This window comes from Vidua macroura, chromosome 13 (assembly GCF_024509145.1).
Source record: "Vidua macroura isolate BioBank_ID:100142 chromosome 13, ASM2450914v1, whole genome shotgun sequence".
Lineage (NCBI taxonomy): Eukaryota > Metazoa > Chordata > Aves > Passeriformes > Viduidae > Vidua > Vidua macroura.
The window spans coordinates 10,009,835-10,030,645 of NC_071583.1; the positions used below are offsets into that span (position 1 = coordinate 10,009,835).

The 20,811-nt window shown below is 41.4% G+C and overlaps 1 long non-coding RNA gene across 1 annotated transcript; it reads right to left on the bottom strand.

Annotated features, from left to right (window-relative positions):
• Nucleotides 1-17,623: 17,623 nt before the first annotated feature.
• On the bottom strand, nucleotides 17,624-20,406 carry LOC128813809 (uncharacterized). The gene is made up of 2 exons (XR_008439188.1): nucleotides 19,723-20,406; nucleotides 17,624-17,936 (listed from the first exon to the last, which is right to left on the bottom strand). It is a non-coding gene; the product is annotated as an uncharacterized LOC128813809 (long non-coding RNA).
• Between the last annotated feature and the right edge of the window lie 405 nt (nucleotides 20,407-20,811).

Sequence of the window (20,811 nt, forward strand, 5' to 3'; positions counted from 1 at the left end):
GATGCATCAACATCACCTTACTCATTAATGTAATTTGCCTTTATTTTACTTACTGAAGGCATTAAAAAATTAACCCAAACAGCTGTTCGGATGCCTGTATTTTTTTATGCAGCAAAGGGAAAAAGGTCTGAACAGCTGTGTCAGTGGAACACATCCAGGTGGCATCCCTAAGGCAAAGTTTCTACAAAACCTGTAAGATAATGTTTTTATTATCTTAGTTATTGTATTTCCTTTTTATTACTTGCTTTTGTTGATTCTTAAAGAGATATTTGCTACTTATTTCTTCATCCTCATCCCTCAGTGTTTGAGCTGTGCTGTAGCTCAACACAGATGTTGCAGTGATTCAGCCATCAAAGGGGAAACATCACCCTTTCAGCAGAATCCTTCTGAATCTATTCTGGGGTCTTAAATGGGATGTAAGTCTGGGTAAGGAGCAATTTTACATATCTGGCCTTTCTATGGGGAGAAACTCAAGATGTGGCACCAAAAATTGCATTAGGCATGCTCAAGAGCAGAGGGAATTTGTTTTCCAGGTTGTATAACTAAGTCAGCTGAGACACAGAGTTTTGTTGCAGTTCCTTGACAAGGTAGCTGGGTCATCCTCAAGGAGAGGCTAAGATTTACTATTACACAAGAGTCTGAAAGAGCAGCTGTTTGGGACTCCAACATGTGTAGCATTGGGGATTTGGAAATTGCTGATCAAATTCTCAGCTGGGTGATGCTGAAATCTGTATCAGGTTCACTGACAAAGACTCATGAAGAAACTCCCTTACTGAAACTCTGAATTCCTCAACCAGAATCCCAGAAGTCTCCCATTCTGCCTGGAGTAAATTTTAGCTTTCTAAACTCTGGTGCCCTTTCCATACATTTGCTATCACATCTCAACCATGAGAGGCTTCCAGACACCTGCTCCAAGCTCTGCATTTATTTGTAGCACACTCCCCCTATGCTCTAGGCCATCACACCATAGCCCAAACCCTATGCCCTGCCCAGTCATCCAGGGCTCATCTGTTTGGTGCCTTCCATATAAACCCTCCTAAGAGTGGGATTCTGTTGCTACAAGGCAGCTTGCTGATTTATGGATGTGTTATCCATAAACTGATGGTTGGTATTTTCTGCCCTGACATCAGTCCTTGGATTATCAACTCTGTAGAACAAAGTAAAAGCACTGAAGTGTCTGAAAATTGCCAGCCACATCACAGGTGTTACAACAAATGATATTCATAATAACGAATAATAGCAATGACAACTGTAGTGATTAAGCAATTTGTTGCTGTTATTAGTCTTTCTCTTATCCCCACAATATTTGACAAATATGGGCTCTCCTCTACAGAGAGTTCTTGAGACTGAAGAAATGTTTTCAGGATACACAAAATGCAAAGAAAAGAGTTGCTTTTCAGCTTATAGCATAATGATAGTAGATAGCCAAATGCCTGAAATCTGCTTCTATACCACTAAGACTTTTTTTTTTTTTTAATTAGCTTAAGAAACAAATTATGTAACAATGTCTGTACAGTCCTGAGAAGGACCGTCTTTCAGGGAAAGCTCAGCAGAATCATCCCTGAGTCTAAAGGAAAATTTCTTTCTCCTCTAAATCTTTTCCTTTTGGTACATTTTCTTCATATTTAGTAGATGGATGCAATTCCCTCTATATGTACTAAGCTTGTGTTATTACAGTTTTAGCACGATATATGTTTATTTGGAGTCTAACAAGATCATCAATCAGAAAATACCACTGCACTTCATATTATGTATTTATTTATGGTGTTAGGATGAAATTTACCTGGGTCCAGAGAACAAAATTAGGCTGTTACAGCCCTTGGTTTCATATAAGTTATTTTCCTCTCAATGCCTATGCCCTGTGGACACAAATTTATTTCTCCAATACTGGATGAAAAATCTCCCATTCTTTCACTGCCTCCAGGTAATGACGTCTATACCTTTCCTTCTGCTTCCAATTTTGTGTCCATTACTTGAATGCTTGAAAACATGAAATACAATACCATAAGTCACAGAGCAAGAAAATCTGCAGTGTGTAGGGAATATTTATTTTCCTTTCCAATCCTTTTGTAATTAAAGAAATTCTACTCAATCATTTGATATCTTCAGTGACATTATCATACTTCTGATCTTAATGTTCCAGTTAAATTTTAGGGGCTGGTTAGCCATTAGAAAGAAGGAGTATTTTGCAGACAGCTCATGGGATGCAGATTTGGAAAATCTCAGTTCTTCTCTGAAGTATGTCACACACTAAGCAATGAAAGATGACTTTAAATGGAACATGTACTAATAAATGTAAATATGAAAGTGGAAAATTACATCACAGAATATGAGAGCTCAATGTAGTTAATAATAACAGTAATTATCTTAAGCAATACTAAACATATCAGTGAAAATCATTGAGAGACCTTTGTTAAGCATTCAAATGTGTTCTGATTGCTGTATTTGACAACTCTGCAAGAAACTAAGTCTCAGAGACTTGGAATCTCCATGAGATTAGATAGTATTTGCACACAAAATGCAGGAGAGAAGTTAAATGAACAAATGGCAAGTTTATCTCAAATAGAAGTGTTATAAAATCATTAAGCAAGTAAAAGTTTATTCAGTTAATTGGCTAAGGCCCAGCAAAGATTTCACAACACTATCAGCAGGGTGTTGAAATACTAAAAAAAAAACCCCAACAAACCAACAACCCAGCAACCAAAAGCATGATTTCAGAGAAGCACTATCATGTAAGAAACACTCTCTCCAGTATTTATTAGATAAGAAACTGTTTATCAGCATGTGTGTATGTTCTTCCTGGAATCAACATCCATGCAATTTATTTCACATACAGCAATAATCTCTCAGTGCTTTGCAATTTTTCCATGCTCAAGTACCAGAAAAAAAGTGGAAGTAAGAGACATATACCGTTACAAAGAACACATTTATATTTACTTAGTGATTTCTGCTAAGATAGACAGGCAATCACAATGTAATGAGTTAACTGACAGGAGCTTCTGGCACCTCTTGTGCACAGAGGAAAAAAAATATCTCTTAGGAACATGGATGGATAGGAATGTGTCAAAGCAGGGACACAAGGAAAGGTAGCTCATGCAGCTACTGATACAATAGAAAATTTGAGTGTTGTGAAATAAAATAAATAAAATTTAGGTGTAACCTATGTAATGCCAATGAAACGTGCTCTGGACATTCAGTAAAACTCCATGTAGTTGTACTGATCCTGTAGCAACCTTTGAAACAGAACGTTTCTGAGTGTTTGCTCCCTCATGTATCTTTTCTTAGGAATAGTCTGGCCATCTAGGAAATATTTCACTCTACCTTCCAGCACACACAGAAGTTTGAAAACAATGCAAACGTAAATAGTTCCTGATGCCAAACACTTCAGTTGCCAAGAAGAAATTATGCATTTTGTACCAGGGTTCTATTATGACCAAGATTAATTTTTGGATTGTCTCCGGCTATTCTTTAACAAAAACACCTCCTGATGAAACACAACTTGTAACTCACAGGTTTTGTGTATTCAGGGGAACTTTTCCCAACAACTGATTTACAGTGTTCATACAGAACAAGCTGTACTGTGACTTGCCTTTAATCCAGCTGCCAGTTATCCCAGTGGTCATGGGAGAGGGGACCAGGTTTTTGAAGATGAGCCTACTCAGTGATAAAGATCTTACGGAAAACCAGAACACAACCAATCAATGAATACACACTAAATTCTCTAAACAAAAGGGAAATATCTCACCATTATGATATAAGCAACTATTACCCAGCAAGAATTGAGGCCCGGCCTCAAGTAATATTTCACAGCACGAGTTACACGATCGGGTCGCTTGGTGCAACTGCACCGATTGACTGGTCACACACGTGCTTGCAATGTCTCTAACCAGGTCTGCTCTCTTGCTTTGTAAAAGAAATCAACCTCCATAAAAAAGGAACCACTTATATATCTACATTTGTATATGCACATTCATCAATGTTCAAAGACATCTACTATAAATTCAAAGATGAGTTCTGGAATCAAACCAGGCACCGTCAAAATACAAACTTAAGAAAAAGTAGAAGGGAATAAAGGAAAAGAAGGGAGAACTGACAAGTGGTAGAGAAATAGTGAGAAAATATTGGGAATGTGTTAGATTGTTATTAGATGGAACTTTCTTTGCATCCAATTTTAGTTACTTTTTGGGAATAGCATGTGACCAAAATTTGCTTATGGCTATCATATCAGAAGAATCATTTGAGTTTTGTAGATTCCTACCATGTCAAAACCTTTTGATTAGAAGTAAATTTTTCTGAGTAATGTGGCAGCTTCTCCTTCCAGCAGCCAAACAATATTTGTCTGAGTCGAATGCAGTTTACAAGGCTTAAGTCATTAAGCATGACTGAGCTGACCAATCACACCACACGAACACCGACTCATCACCCCTAAATGATGTCAAAAAAATAACCACATCAAGTAAGCCAAAACCTCAGAATCTGGAACAGTGGAGGGACTGAAAAATTTCAGTTTCTACACAAGAAATTTCTCAAAATAAAAAACACTACACTTGACAAGGAAATTCTTTTGCTGAAAATTGCCTGCTCAGTTATATGATTACATTGCTGGTGTCTTCCTGTTCATCTTTTTCCTCCCATATTTCTCTCTAGGAAATATTTCCAGAACTTGCTGGTTCAGTTACTTGTTTCAGAGTTGTGGCATTCATTAGTTCCAGGAACAAAACCACATTATTATAAATATTTCAGCTACAACATTTCTAAGGAAATTAGACTGACTGTCATAATCTCCTGCTGACTCTCACCTGAGAATTTTAAATTCTCTAGTGTGGCAGTAGACTCTGAGGACAAAACACTAATTTTAAAAATTTAATTAAAAGCAAAAGAAGAAATTCAGGATAAAATTTCAAAGCCTGGAAAGGTGAATCAGAAAACAGCAAGATGAGAAAGGATGAAAACCAACACCACACTGATGACTCTGGAAAATTCCACGTCAAAGTACATCATGGTACATCGCAAAGCACACATTTTGTTTTGGTACAACAAGATGATAAACAGTACACTTGGACTTCAGAGACTTTTTAAAAAAAGTTTTTTAACTTTTCTTATTCAACCTTGTACTTGAATAACAGCCTGTTCCTGAATTTACAGTCATGAATATTCTCCACACTCACACGTAAAGTTATATTGGCTTCTAGCAGATTACATTTTGTAGTACAGACATCAACCCTGAACATTATCTTCTGGCCTTCAAGCTTGTCACATAACATTTAGTATTTAGATAATAGCTACTATCTAGAAATGAGCTGTCTTGACGTGATCAAGGTATTTCACCACTCTGCAGAAGTTCATGCCATGAATCAGGAGCAGCATGAGAGATGCTCTGTCACTCTCTGGTACTCAGAGCTGCTTTACAGAGTGACACATTATCAAAGATAATAGCCAGCCTCTGGAGCAAACAAATCACAGACTAATGAATACAGAACATTAAAGCCCAAAGTAATTTTCCCTGTACCCCCCTAGAGAACTATAACCAACACTATAGAAAAGTCTCAATGAAATATTGCTGAGTTCTGTGTGGAGCCCTGTTGAAAGCCAAGAGTGATGTAAAGTTTGACTGGAGTTTGAACTGAACCCTCTGCATTGTTCTGAGAGCTTACCATTAAAAGAAGAATAAATGTTAGCAATAAAAAGGTCAAGAAAATGAACATCTGACAGCATCTAAAAATCTGCTTCGGGACCTCATGAATATATAGCAAACATCCTCCCTCATGGATTCCCCAGAAGAGAAGAATTCTACATCACCCACAAAGCACATTTTTTACAATCTGTTTATTTCTGTCTGGATACAAAGGACTGAAGCATAGTGTTTAACATATGACTTGTAAAATTCAAAGTTTAAAGCTTAGGAAAAGAACCAAGATTAGAGCTGTTCAACAGTCGTATCTCCCATCACAAAGTGTCTTTTTATTCTTACAATTTGTCACTAAACCAAGAAATGAAACTCTCAGCTATCAATACTGTTAGATGCCATGGCTTTAGGTACACAAAAATAAATTAAACAGCATGGGCTTGAATTATACCAACACTACAGGCAGCTGCTGTGGGTTTTCTCACCCAATGCATTGGTGAGGGCTTAGGGTATTTGCTGTCATTTCATTCTCTGGTGCCCTAAATTTTGAAGAATTCAATAAGTTCTGGCCAATTTCTGTTGGCTCAGGTCCCTTCTACATGGTCCATGTGTGACCAAGAGCAATTTCTCATTAAGAACTTAGCAGAAACTTGAGCATGCTCTGCCAAAAAGCCCCTGGGAAGCAGGGTTTGTTGGCACATCCCTACCTTCAAGCAAGCAGGGAGCAGAGATGCATCTTGGGGTTATTCAGCTCCAGGCAAAAATGGTCTCTTCTAAGAAAGACCTTGAAAGCAAAATTACAGAAGATACAAGTGGTAAACACAAAAGAGGAAGACAAAGAAACATGTACCAAAGAACACACACAGACAGAATGGGAACAGCATTTACACATATAGGATACACGTGTATAGGATTCTGTTTCTCCTCCTGGCATTCAGCCCTGGGTGATGAAACAGCTGATGCTCTAGGCTGTAGTGGTCCATCCTTTTTCCAGCTGGTCAGAAAGGATGAGGGACCAGCTGAGGGACCTCTGTAAGCATCACATAGCTCGGACTTGCAATTCAAGTTGATGCCTGTGCACAAATTCTTGAAATGGCCATTAGCTGCTGAAAATTCTACTGCCCTCTCCTCTACCCCTTGTCATCTCTTAGATCACAGCAGAAAAGGAAATGGGCAAAACGCAGATACCTGGTCATGAACTATCCTGTCCTGGTCCATCCTGTTGAATCTGTGTTCTGGAGCTGAAGTGAGAATATTTGACAAAAGGAAAAGAAAACCCACTTCTAAGAGAAACCACATAAAGCAGCTAGAGAAAAAGAAGTGACAACAAACAAGCTTTGCAGTCAAGAAAAGGGTAAAATCTTGGCTCTACTGAAGTCATTGGGATGTTTGCCAGAAAGCTGTAGACAGCGTGTTTTATCCAGGACTTTTAATTACTTATTAAATTATTCAATGGCAAGTTGGCTGGTTTAAGGCACAAAAAAAAAAAAAAAAAAATTACAGAATAGCCCCAGCATGCCTCTCCCTGCCCTGCCTACCCCTTGGGAGGTTCAGATCATACACAGCTTTCTTTATGGGAGACTTGACAGGTATTTCATTGAACCTTAGTTGAAATCAGTAGGTTCCCAGGCCCTTCCTCCTTCCCAAGTTTAGGGATGAAGATAGGAAACACCTGCTAATGACACCAGAGACACAGCAAACATCAAAGTCATGTGTCAGCAGAAAGCACCCTGGAAACCTGGCCCCTGCAGTACTGACACAGCCTGTCTGGTGGGGGACAGTGCACATGAAGAAATAGGATGCTGTGTTCATTTAATTGACGTACATTTGAAAGGATTTGAATTATTCTTGAATGACATACCCACAAATAAACAAGGCAGCTCACTGCCTTCAGGCTTTAGCCACTTTGTGAAGAGCACCACGGCCTGAATGATCTATTCATACCGCACACTTCTGCTCTGCCTCATTTTTCTGCTTTCCTCAGTCTCCTTCTGCCTTTCCCCCTCCAAAGTACACTGGTTTCTATGGGAACAAAACACATCATCAGAATGGACAGAACTCGGTGACGTCCCCACGTGCAGACCGAAAACAGACTGAAAATCAGCGCTTTGCAGTTTCTGCCACGAGCCGGGGAAGGCGACGGGCGCTGGCCCCACACGTGTGTGCGCGCGTGTGAGCGTGGGCGGCTGGCCCCGCACGCACGCGCTGTCCCCTTGTCACACGAGGCACACACATGCACAGCCACCGGCTCCCCGGGACAGCAGAAGGCTCGGCAGGACTCGTTCCATCCCATTCTGCTTTAATATAGCTGAAAATTGCTTTGACAGCTGAATAGCTTCTTTGTTTATAACTCGTTCTTAGCTGACTGCTGCATTATGGAGCTTTGTAAAGAGATTACTTTGTCAAAAACTGAACATATATGGTCTAGGCATGAACAATTTAGTGTGATGAACTGCATTCATTTTATGTGATGTGCAATCTGCACATCTGCTGCCTGTACTGCATATGCCTTTCTCCATGGGTTTCATTTTCTGATCTCAAGCGTTTTATGAATTTTCTTGGGGTCTTTGGGATATGTATTATCTCCTTTACCCTCTTCTGGACAGATGCAAATAATTTACATTATGTCAAATCTCAAGACAATTTGTTTTACGCTAAAGGTACAAAATCAAGATTTTGGTTGCAAAGAATGGATCATCATTGTTATCCACCTGCAAATATCTTACTTCAACACAGTAGAGTGCCAGCTTAGAAACTGGACCTGCTATAGGGAACACCATATAGAACATGTCCCTTCATGTCCCTACCATGTCCCTTCATCCCCAGTGCTAAAACCCTAAGTAGACAGATCTCTATTCACATGACTTCAGCTGTATCTGAACCAGTCCATTGTCTTTACAGAGCATTATCTATAAAATATTAAAGCAAATGTAACCTGTACTGCACTGCAGGCACTTACGAGGGCCTTGCACAGTGCCCCGGATGAGATTTGCAGGCTCTGAAGCCATTGCCTTTAGCTGTGCTTGAGTTGAGTGCACTGTTCATCTCTGATCACCACTGCAGTTTTTACTCCTAGCTATGGCTTGCTTAGAAATTACATTACTGCAGATTGACTTTGTGCCCTGCCTGGAGGCACAACAGAGACTCAGGGCATTATTTTATGGTTTCTCCTGTCTTATTCCCTTCTCCCTCACTCAGGTTTTTAAACAAGCAGCATTCATTCTGATGAGTAGATGATATGATCCAGTTTAAAAATTACTAAGAACATTAATTGTCCTAACAGTAAAATTCCTATCAGCTTTGTAGGAGGCATTACATTAATCTTTCCTGGACTGGAGACTGAGAACTTTTCTTATAGACATCACTGGAGGCTTTTCTTGTGCAGGACACAGAGCTGGGCTTTGCAGCATCTTGCATTTCAAGGGGTTTTGCTCAGCCCATGAACTGTCAAAACTCCAGTGTACACTACGCCCTACATTTTGCACTCAGTGGTATTTTGCCACTTCTGAACATACCAACCTTTTCTATAAGCAGAGGGGAAGTTGGTCAGACAGACAAATCCCTCCTTATCTCTTAGTCATAACTCTGATCCACCTCAGATGATTTAAAGAGCTTCGCACATATTAACCTTTAAAATAAAAAAGGGCTTCTTTGCAAACCATTGTTTGAAAACAGAAGCTGCAGAAAGATTCCTCACAACCTTACTTGCTCCCACTCATACTCCTAATGGGCGCATATTTCACAAGAGATGGCACACTGCATGCTGATTTGTTGAAAAAAAAAAATAATTGAAATTCAACATCTCTGTGAAAGTCCCTGTATTAGAAACTAGTGCCTTGACTACTTAATTCCTTAACTTTCATGCCTGTGGCAAATGATGGACTGGTGTCACTGACAAAAAAAATACCTCTGACCCTGCAATATTCAGGCAAATAATGAAAGGCTGCACAGCTGGTTTAGAAAAATTATACTGGGAATTTTCAGATTTAGCAAGAAGTCATGCGGTCTTTAGAGTCAGTAAATTTCCACAGACAGTTTCTGTTCTTCACCCCCCCTTGTGGCAAACATGGCTGAGCCACCAAACATGTCTCAATCGGTCTGTAACCTGCTCCACCACAAGAGCACTCGGAAAATCCCAGCCCAGCAGACACCAGCTGTACTGGGGTATGGCCAGGGCCAGTAAAGGCAGCAGGGATTTGAACCTGTCACTGCTTGTGTGCATTGGTCAGAGAGGCTGAAACACATCAAAAGCTTTGTGCAAAAAGAGACCACGAGGGAGAAGAAAGGAGAGTCATGTTTTGCAGAGGAGAAGTAAATAATTTCCAAGGTCAGAGACCCAAGATACAGAGAAAAAATGAGAAGTAGAGAGGGGAAGGAAGGCATGTCATCACCGCACAGCATGATGCGTCTGGAGTAAATACAGCTTTGCACGTGCTCAGTGTGCCTTGCCCTTTCCTTCAAGAGCTCTGTATTGTTCAAATGGTGGATTTCCACATTCATATATATTCTCATTTTGGTGCTGCTGGCACCTAAAAATCTGAGTTTAAGTTTCCAAACTATCACTGCCTCTGACTCTAGTCTTAGCTGTGCCATGCCAGTGTATGAACATGACTCTTCTTCCATAAGGTCATATTTAATAACAAGCTGAATATGTCCCATCTAGAGGACCTAGAGGGTCAAGGTGTCAGTCCACATCTTATGAGTAAACATGAGAGCTAATTAAAAGCCATTTTCCCCAAAAAGAACCTTAAATTTAGGGCTATGACAATGATTCAGTGCATAACTCCTTTGACTAAAGACACATAACCAATTTTCTGTTTAGGACTGTGCCAGTGGACTCCAGGCTCCTGCCACTTTAGACCCTCCCCCAGCTCACAATGCCTCAGATGGTTGATTTGCATCCTCATGGACATGAGAATACATTTATCCAGAAAGGAGATCTTGTATGCTCTGGTTTCTGGAAATGTAACTGAAAACAGGGTTGATGCTATTAGCAGATGGAGACTTTTCCTGTTCAGAGGGCTTTCAGCCTGTCGTACTTATTGGAAAAGTGGCATGGTGGGAGCAGTACCACAGGCCCAGCTCTCAGTGCCCATTAGAGGTAAAGATGCTGGCATGAGCACATAATTAAGATTAGCAGGTTGGACCTCAATAGATCAAAGCATTTCAGGCTGTATCTGCAAAGTTGAATTACTGAAGGAAGTCCAAGGCTATTGCAAATGTATTTTTACTGTCATTGACAAATTTCCCACAAGTACTGGCAACCTTTCTTTGGGTCTCACCAAAATAGTCCCTAAAAGAAATTTTGAAAATCCAAAGCCAGAAAGTATCACCCTGAAGAAGCTCTGAAGTGATTTCCTTTAAAGAGAAGGGATAGGTACAGGAATTTCCTCATTCTCTTGTCTCAGAGACAGGCAGTGGGATTTTGCACAACCACAACAGCCAAGCTCAGCCATCCACGGGATGTTTCAAGCTCTCCCTCAGCAGGGCATAAGTCCACCTGAACGAGTAGTGATAGGGAAGGAATTGCACAGCCACTGCCCCAGCCTGAATACTATGAGGCTCTTCCAGACCAGCTCTGTAAACAGGAATTGCCTTTGGACCCTTAAAAACCATGCACCATATCATTCTGGAATGGCGTTAATCTCCTGGTCGTGGAGGTCAAAGCAAGAGTTCTATTATAAGCTCTGAAACACATCTCCTTCCCAGCCACTCACTTGTAGGGAACGAAATCCAGTCAGCCAAAATGATCCACGTGTAACAGGACACCAGAGCAGGCATTTGAGGCAACGTGGGCGAGGCATTTTGGAGCTGTGAGACCTCCTAGCTGGTGCTGAGCCCTTGGTGAGGCAATACTGGCTCAGAGCCACAGTCAAGGAAGCAGAAGAGACAGTTTTGTCTTTGCTTCCTTGCAGAGAACAATGGTCTGTTCACAGACAATACCAGCTGGAGAGGCCACGGCCGCACCTCTCAACCAAGGTCCAGCAGGGCCTTCCATAGTACTCTCCAGCATCAGCTGTGTTCCCTGCCTGCTCCCTGCTATGCTTCCATCTTCCCTAGATCCTCTGCATAGGCCTGGTTCATTTATCTCAATAGCACTTAAAACAGCCGAAGCCCAGGAAAGACTGGACCTTGTGGTTACAAATGACAAAGCCCCACCCTTGGAGTCACATTGGTTGAACAATGATTGACTTGTGCCAGAGCACAGACCAGAGCACCCTGATCCCCATGGTGTGGTAAGCTGGAGGTAAGCTGAGGACCCTCCACATCTCTTTCTTTAACATATTTTCTTTGTATTTTCCTCGGGGTCCAAAATGCACATTGGATTTGCCGATAAACTTATCAGTAGCAGAGTGAAACATCCGTTTCATTTGTGCTGTTTACACAGAGGCTTTTTCTCCAGTTGGTAAGTTGGGATTCAGCGAACAGGGTGACCCCGTGTTTTCTTCCATGCCTCACAAACGCTGCTCCCAGCAGTGTGTGCCACATGTCAGAAGATGGGGAGAGACTCTGCATCAGGGACCAGCCCTCCCCCACCCTGATGCTGGAATCTTCACCTCTACACTGGAGGTGGTCTATCCCCACACATCATTCCCAGCCCCAACCCAACCCCTAGAGATGAGGAAAGGCTGTGGCACAGTATGTGGACGCCGATTACATCTCCAAACAGGAGGAGCACACAATCGGTGGGATCCGCCTGCTTTCCAACCCCTTTGTGCTCAGGGGCAGAAATACAAATAAGCCTCAATGTCTTTTTCCTGCTTATATGAACCAAGATCCGTTTTTCAATAGCAGGCCCTGTCAGATAAGTATTCCCTATTCTCAGTAGTTATTTTTGGGAGAGAAAGCCTTTTTCTGGCTCCCATGACACTCCCCTTCAGCACTTGGGAGGTGCAATGGGATGGCAGGTAGAGCTGTAATTCAGGGATGCTCCTACACCCACTGGAAGCTGGTGTTGCCATGCCAACCCTGTAGCCTGTGCACAGCCAGCCCAGGGCACTGCAGGCTGCTACAGTGTCTGTGTTTCTGCACTTAGATAAGAGTCAGGACCTTCCAGTGGAAGATTTGTTTGAACTTTTGATTGCAGGATGGATGACAGTGTCCCACTGAATTTTCAGCTCACCAGCCCATCTCCCCACTTTGTCTTGTCTCAAAGAGAATAGTATCACAAACTTTATAAGGGAATTTTCCCCCCTAAATGAATTACATCACAAAACCACTGCTAATACCCTGTGTTGTTTCAGAAAGACCACAGAGAGAGAGGTGGGTAGGAATGGTAACAATCCTCCCAACAAGCCCAGGCACCCCTGGCAGAGCCGCACCCATCCTTCACCCACTCAGCATGTCAGGTCATGTGCTGCCTGAGACAGCATCCAGAGCCCATCTGAAGCACTCGCAGCACGTGACCTATTACCTTTCCTCTGCTTAGACTCATCAAAAGGGACATTTTAAAAACTGTTCATTTCAAAGAGCACTAAGTGACAAAGTCAGCTCTGTGCAAAGCCAACGGAGGTGGAGGGCACTGCAGACAGTTCATAGCAAAAAGACTTGTTTGTACTTTATTGCCTTGTTGGAGAATTCCCTGGGTAATTTCCTTGGTATTTTCTAGCTTACTTCCTTATTGCTCTCTGGGTAAACTAGGTCAAAACACTTGCCTTGTCTAAGCCTTGGTTTGTCAACATATTAAACGAAGGCGATGGAACGAGTTGTTCCCTGCATTTTCTGCATGGAGTTCAACCTTACAGAAAGTCCATACAATGCCTTCTTCTCCTTCATTAGAGCCTTTGAAATCCCCAAACTCAGACAAGCTGAGGAGTGTTGTATATTGCTATAGGCAATTGAAGAGGGGTATATGTGAAATGTGAACAACTAGATTATTAAGAAAGATGTGCTCAGAGTTGCATAGCATTTTGTCCCTAAAAGAAAAAAGTGCATCACCTAAAATTGTTTTTTCTTGATCAGCCTGCTGGCTAAAGTAGGAATACCCCTACAAATCACAATATCTGAAGTCTCAAGAAGTATTATAGGAACAATGAGATTCTACCACCCACTGTGCTGCATCCCAGATCTGGTTGCTCCTTCCTGAGATACTGCAGTACATCCCAGCCGTGTTGGCTGCCACTGTACTCACACTGTTCATTCACTTGCACTGTTTTTCTCAATAAAAAGCTGAGCATTTAAAACCACAGTACCTTTGAGGGGCCTGCAGCATGTACAGCGGGATCTGATTAAAGGAAAACTACTGTGAGCAGACAATACAGACAAAGAGGTAGTCAGGGGTCTTTGAATCTGAGTTAATATACATGCCTATCAAGTTTGCCTTAACAGAAAGGGTTAGTCTACAGCATCCCAGATGGGGAATGAAAAGTTTCTTTGAAGAAGGTAGGGTTTTTTTAAATAAGATGTCAGCCAGCAATAATTTTACTGCACTGTTAACATGCAGGATGAAGTATACCAACAGATACCACATAAGACATGACTGTTCTTCAGAAAACTTCTGTATTTCAGTGTCTGCATGAAATATAGCAATAAACCAAGACCAATTTTATTGTATGTTACATGGTATCAGCACTCTAATACTTCCTAATATAATAAGATCCAGCAATCTGTATAGATATTTACTTGTGTGATTCTTACTCCATTTGCGTTTCAGAATTTGGGAGCAATTTTGGCATCAGGTCTTGAAAAATGTAGCCACAGTCTTTTCAAGGGCAGAGATAACCAAAATGAGAATTTTAACTTAGCAAGACCTCCACAGGGAAGTGGAGGAAGAAACTGTTGTCAGAACAGTATTGCCATGACTGTTGTTTCCTATAGCATCCTTTAGCTGCCTTCCACTCCCTAAGTGGCCCTTGCCTGGCTCCTCCTCCTCACTGTCCCACCTGTGGGCTGCATATCTTCTGTTTCATGGCCCTGCATGGGCTGTCTCCAGTTTATGATATCATCACAAGTCATTACTTCAATCCACATAGCCAGGCTTGGTGCACAGGTTCAAGAGTGCAAGTCCTTTGAACTGCATTCCTCAAGTCCACTTTTCATCCCACTATCAGATTGGTACTGAACAGAGGCCAAGTGGAAAATCCCAGTATGACATGCACATGCTGTCATTCACATAATGGCTATGATCAGAAAAGGGTTGGTAAGAGACCTCACCATATACTGAACTATGTGAATTATACGTGTTTAGTCTAATTGGAATGATTTCTGATATCTCAGGGTCAAAGTCTCACAATTCATAGGCAAACACTTCAGAGAACCTGTATGTTAATGACATATCATTAGCCAGAATCAGAACTTGTTCTGCTTCGTCAGTTACCTTGGATGAAAAACATTCAGCCAGAGATTCTGAGACATGATCTGGCTCCAGGACTTAAAATGAGGAGTGTTTCCCTCACTGCCCAGCTGGGGCTTCCAGACAACAGAGCTACTTGAAGGTATTGGGAAGGTCCCTCACTACCTATTGAGAAAAAAACCCAATTACATGCCAACAAAACAAATATCCAATTTTTGACAGTTTTAAAGCTTGTTTGCTTGATTTCTTGCTACAGCAGAATAAAAGAGAGTGCCATAGTGATGACTTTGGACCATTAAAGGATCAGGTCCTTTGATGCACACGTGTCTGTGCTGCACTGCACAGAGTCTGTAGGGATGTACATCCTGAGCATCCCAGCACATCCAGTCCCCAGAGGGGCTTTGCAAGCTGCTTAGATAACTGTTGCATTAAATTACATTTAGCTTGAGTGATCAGTAGCTCATCAGTTGACTTCTGGCTCTGATTTCTAATAACTGGAAGCATCTGACATAACGAAAGCACTTAGAGAAGGCACAGGGAAAGAAATAAATGTGCTAATTAAGCTATGCAGCATGCCTTGGAGAAGAGCGCTCCACTTCAAGGATACCCTGACATTTCTGACTCATTACAAGTAGCAGCATAGAAATTTCAGGAATTTAATGTAGAGTGTTTAATTGAGACACAGATGAAAATAAATCAGTAGAATTTAAAACTGATTTCTTCCCTATAGCTTAGTAAATATTCTTAGCCACTAATATGGCTGACTTTGATTACAGGAGGTAAATCATCCTCATAAATGTGATAGAAAACCATGCATGCCTAGCACATTTATGATGAATTCTTTGCTTGCAGTGCAAATGGAAACGCAACAGTCCTATTGCTATATCCTGCTTAGCACTTAAATACAGTTTTTCTCAATTATGTCCATAATTTCAACCTAAGGACATGGAGGAATGTTTTGAATTTTACATATTATACATATTTTCTTCTGAGAGTGAACCTGTAAAAATACAGCTCACGTAATACTACGCTCAGCATCTCTCCCCTCCAAACCCTCTAACTTTTACAGTATCCTCAGAGGATACATTTTGGTTTATCTGTTTAAATACATGGTTAAACTGAGGCTTGAAAATCAGAAAGTTACCAGGGTCAAAATGCATATTAGGTACAGAGCTGGGGAGAGAAATCCTGATCCAGATTCCTAGTTGTCAGCTCTACCAGTTTGCTGGTATTCTTTTCCTTGCTGGCATTTAGGAACACATTATCTGGGTTTCCCATTCATATAAAAGGGAAATTCATATAAATTCCCATTCATATAAAAGGTGTTCAATGGGAGACCACTCTTCTTCTTAGGATGGTTTGAAGCCCCTTGCTGCCACCTTTGAAGAATTTATACTTGTTTTTCAAATGAAAATGTGTGAATTATTACATAATTTGTGTAATAATTTCATTAGCAGAAAAAAGTCCACCCTCCTGTATTGTAAAATAGCTCTCATTTTTCAGGTACCCTAAGTCCCTAAGTTACTCAATAGTCAGCACCTGATGTCTGTGTTTTCATCTGGACTCACCACACCTCTGAAGTACATCAGAGTGTCCCTTTTTCTACTTATAAGTAGGAATTTAAAGCATAGCCCAGGCTATGATTATTTTGGAATTTGGAGTTCAGTTCATACTCATCAAAGGTGCCAAACTGGGTTAACCTTTCCATACTTCTCCATGTTGCTGAATATTAAATTAATTGGTTGTGATTAACACAGGAGAGTCATTAATGAAAGCTCTTTCCATCCAGGCAGTTTTATTCAGTGTCTGAAGGACATGTATACTTGGATCAAGTTTCTCTAGACACATTTCTCAGTTTTTTCTGTTAGTGAGAACCCAGAGGACTGCATATGCAATTTCAACCACTCTAGTTTTTATCTCCAACTCTATTTAATCCATGTACCAGGGCAACAGCTTGCTACTACCACTAGCTGAAAGAATTGCAGTGGAAGTGACTTACGAACCTGCAAAAATCCAAATAAAGAGAACCTACAGTTCCTGCATTTTTCCCTCTGATCTCCTAACCAGAACAATATCCTTCTGAGAGAAATCCAGATACCACTGAATGTGAGAAAGTTGGCTGGGAATGGCAGCAGCACCACTTTGATGGCAGAGCCAAGGAAGAAAACTATCTAACTCTTCCATTGCAAAGTTTTCACTGGACCAAAACAAAACAAGCATGCAGTTTGGTCATGTATGGGTCTGGCCCTTTTAATACTCATCTGGGCTTCCTATTCTTGCTCCAGCTGGGGATGATGCACCCTTGTGCCTTTGCTCCTCTCCTGCAGCCCCCCACCTGGGCTTGGCTAACCTGTGCTCTGACTTGTGCTGCTCTGCATTTCCTAATGGGTCTGTGCTAGTCTAAGCTACTTTACAGGGTAATAAACTGAAGGAGGAGAGATTTAGATTAGTTATTAGGAATACATTCTTTACTCTGAGTGTGGTGAGGGCCTGGTACTGGTTACCCAGAGAAGGTGTCGATACTCCATTCCTGGAAGTGTTCAAGGCCAGGTTGGATGGGGTTTGGAGCAACCTGGGATAGTGGGAGCTGTCTCTGACCATGGCAGAGGCATGGAACTGGAGGATCTTTAAGGTCCCTTCCAATCCAAGCTATTCTATGATTCTAATAAGCCATTTGCAGTTTTAATACAATAAGGAACACGAAAGACTGTATTTCTGTTGCTTTACTTATATGTGGAGCAATGTAACTGGCTCTCCGTGTCTCAGTCTTGTGCTATTAATAAAGTCCATGTGAAGATTATACACATTTACAGCACGTCTGAAACCTGTGTACGTAACTGGTCTCGAGCTAGAATAGTTTCCATGCCATGTATCTCCATATAGTCCATCTTTCTGGCACATGTGACCCAGAAATGTGTCATCAGGACTCATGTAGTCACTGGACTGATGAAAGGAATTCAGGGGAAACAGAAGAAGCGTGCTGCCTCCAACCTTTGTTCAGCTTGTTGCTGCTGCTCTCTGGAAAAGTTATCAACACATGAAAAAGATGTCGTCATCCCAACCTGGCCATGGTTTTACCTTTTCATACAGCAGCCTTTTATGTAAAGCCATTTTCCCAGAAATTAAAAAGAAAAAGGTACTAAAAATCCACAGCTGTCAGTTTTTAAAAGCAAATAATCACTCCCACGCAATGACTGAAAGGCAAACTTGTACCTAAAGACCAAAGTACTGACCAAACTTGTACCAAAGACTTGCAATTGGCATCATTGACACTTTTCATTGTCCAATCAAAATGTTAAAATAAAAAGAAACAAAATCCACAGAGAATAATACACTGGATTTTAACATTCTTCCACATTTCATAACCAAAGCTGTGGTCAGCAACATGGAGCGAGAAAGATGTTTGGTTACAAGTCATGACTACAGTCCAACAGTATCACTGGCATCACACGGAAAACTTCCAAATTAAATGGATGTCCAAATTAAAGACATTCAGACTAAAGATGAAACATCACTAATAACCCTGTTTTGTCTAGTATAAATAAAAATCAATCCAGTCAAATGTTCAGGAACATAACTGATGCAACATTGTTCTTTTGGGCATTCTTGCTAGTGATTTACCCAGTGTGTTTTAAATGCCTACAACAATTAAAGTAGTGGACAAGCTATTCTAGTCCTCTGGGTATGAACTGTCCTCCTAATGTTTGTTCTCCAGGTCTCCCCACAGCCTTCTAAGGTCTCGCTTCTTCCTTCCAGCCTGCAGCTGGTGAGTCACTATTTAATCAGTGCAGCCATCAGGATGTTCACCTGCCAGATCAGAGCACCCTTGGGCTCACTGCCGTGACCTTCACTGTGCCTATTCCCCTCTTTTTCTTGTTACTCCCACTCATTGCTCCACATCTAAACTTGAGACTGTCAGCACTTCAGGGCAAAGCTCCCACCATGTGTGGCACCAAGTCCACCCTCCATCACAGTGTCTGCAGACCTATGGAAGGTCATAAGCATCTTAACTGCCCAAAGGATGAAAGGACCACAATCCTCAGGCCTCATGAGGTTTGAAATCCAGGGTAAAACTTCCACTGGCATCAACAGTGCTGGATGAAGGAGCAAGGGGCTGATCCTGAAGGTAGTGCTAAATGACACTTGAAGGGTCTGCAGCTTCTCAATGGTAAGGGACTCCATCTTGCAAATGGAAGTCCTAAAGCCAACAAATCATTTTAACAAGGACTGTGAAACTCTTCCAGCAACACTCATTAGAAAGTTACTGTCACAAAAGACATGAGGCAATAATGAGTCTGGAGGTGTAGGGGTCACCAGTGGGTATTTTTTCCTTCTCTCTATATTTCCTCTGAAACAATAAAGGAGATACAAGATAAAATGTGAGATTATGTCACAGCAGAAGAATGTCTCTACCCAGAGGAAGATAAGCCTTTTTCACTAAGTCAAGTAATCTTCAAAAGTTGACTGAGCTGTATTGCCATGCACTCTGCAGTTTTGTACAATCTTTCCATTTCCTGTATTTTATGTAGAAAAGCTAAAATTATATAGTTACATTATATAGCTCATCTGATCTTAATGTGTGCTCCAAGTCCAGTTACTAATTAGAATAAGGAAAAATATCAACATAAGTGGCAGGAATTTCATCATGTTAGACTGGCAATGGAAACTTTAACAAGGAGAACAGTCAAATCATGTCAGACACAGTGTTTGATTATCCATAGAAGAATTACCTGAGTCAGGGATTGCCCATTCTGTCTTTTCCCAACAGCTTTGGCTGTGTCACAGCCAGGACAGAGACTCTCACCTGCTTACAGCTTCCAGGAGCCCCAGGTCATCTGTGGCCCTAAGGAGATGCACTTTCTGCCTAATAAAAGATGGACACACTGACTAGTTACTGTCTCACTGGCACATGTTTCACCTTAGCTGTGGGCATTCTTCCCCCTCCCTCTCCCTGCCCTCCTTCATTATCTGGATAACTGGCTGCAGAATATCTCTGAAGGAGTATATTTGGGAGTCATCACAGGAGTGTATTATGAAAGAAAGTACTCAACCATAATAATATCCTAAATATAAGAACAGAAAGGCCACATAACACAAAGTTTCTGCCTTCCAGACCCCTGTACTTCAGATCCCATTTTGCATCCAGCTGTCAATGCTGACACTTTTGCACAGGCCAGGCTCATCAGCCCACAGTTTGCCTGGAGAAAATCTGCACTTCAAACATGGATTTTGGTGAAATTTCATGATACAGAAATGCATCAAGACAGCAGCCTGCAGAAAAGCAGGGTGTAGACAGCAGTGATCTCCAGTTCTCTTTGCAAACACTCTTCTGCAAAGGTGCTTTAATTGTATTTATAAGTGCCAGAGGGACTTCAGGGTGCTCAGGCACTTTTGGGCTCCAAAATCTTCCTCAGTGGGGTGGGGAAGCCTCAGGCTGAAAAATCTAGCTGGTCACTATCCAGACCACAAGGATTTCAAAACATATGGTACCCACAGGCTGGATCTACCCACTTGCAACACATTGCTTTCCCTGTGCCATCTACTCCCTTCCAAAAATCCCACAATTGCTTTTACTCTGGCTTAGCTCAGTTCTCTTCTCTGAAGACATGGTTGTGAAAATACAAACTTTTGGACCATATTTGAAATAATGATTCTATTCATAGTTTCTTAACTCCCCTTTAACCATACTAGGAAGACAGCAAAAGAGATAAATCTAACTGAGCTGCACAAACTCCTCCATAGTGCTTTCATAGGTACCCAGAGAGAAGGGACACACACAGCTCAGGACACAGAACCTGTCTCAGAGACACCAAGGACAAGTTAAGATGAGGCAGCAGGAACACCTTAGGCTGGAGGAATTGACCTATTTCAATGCAGCTGAACAAGGATCTCA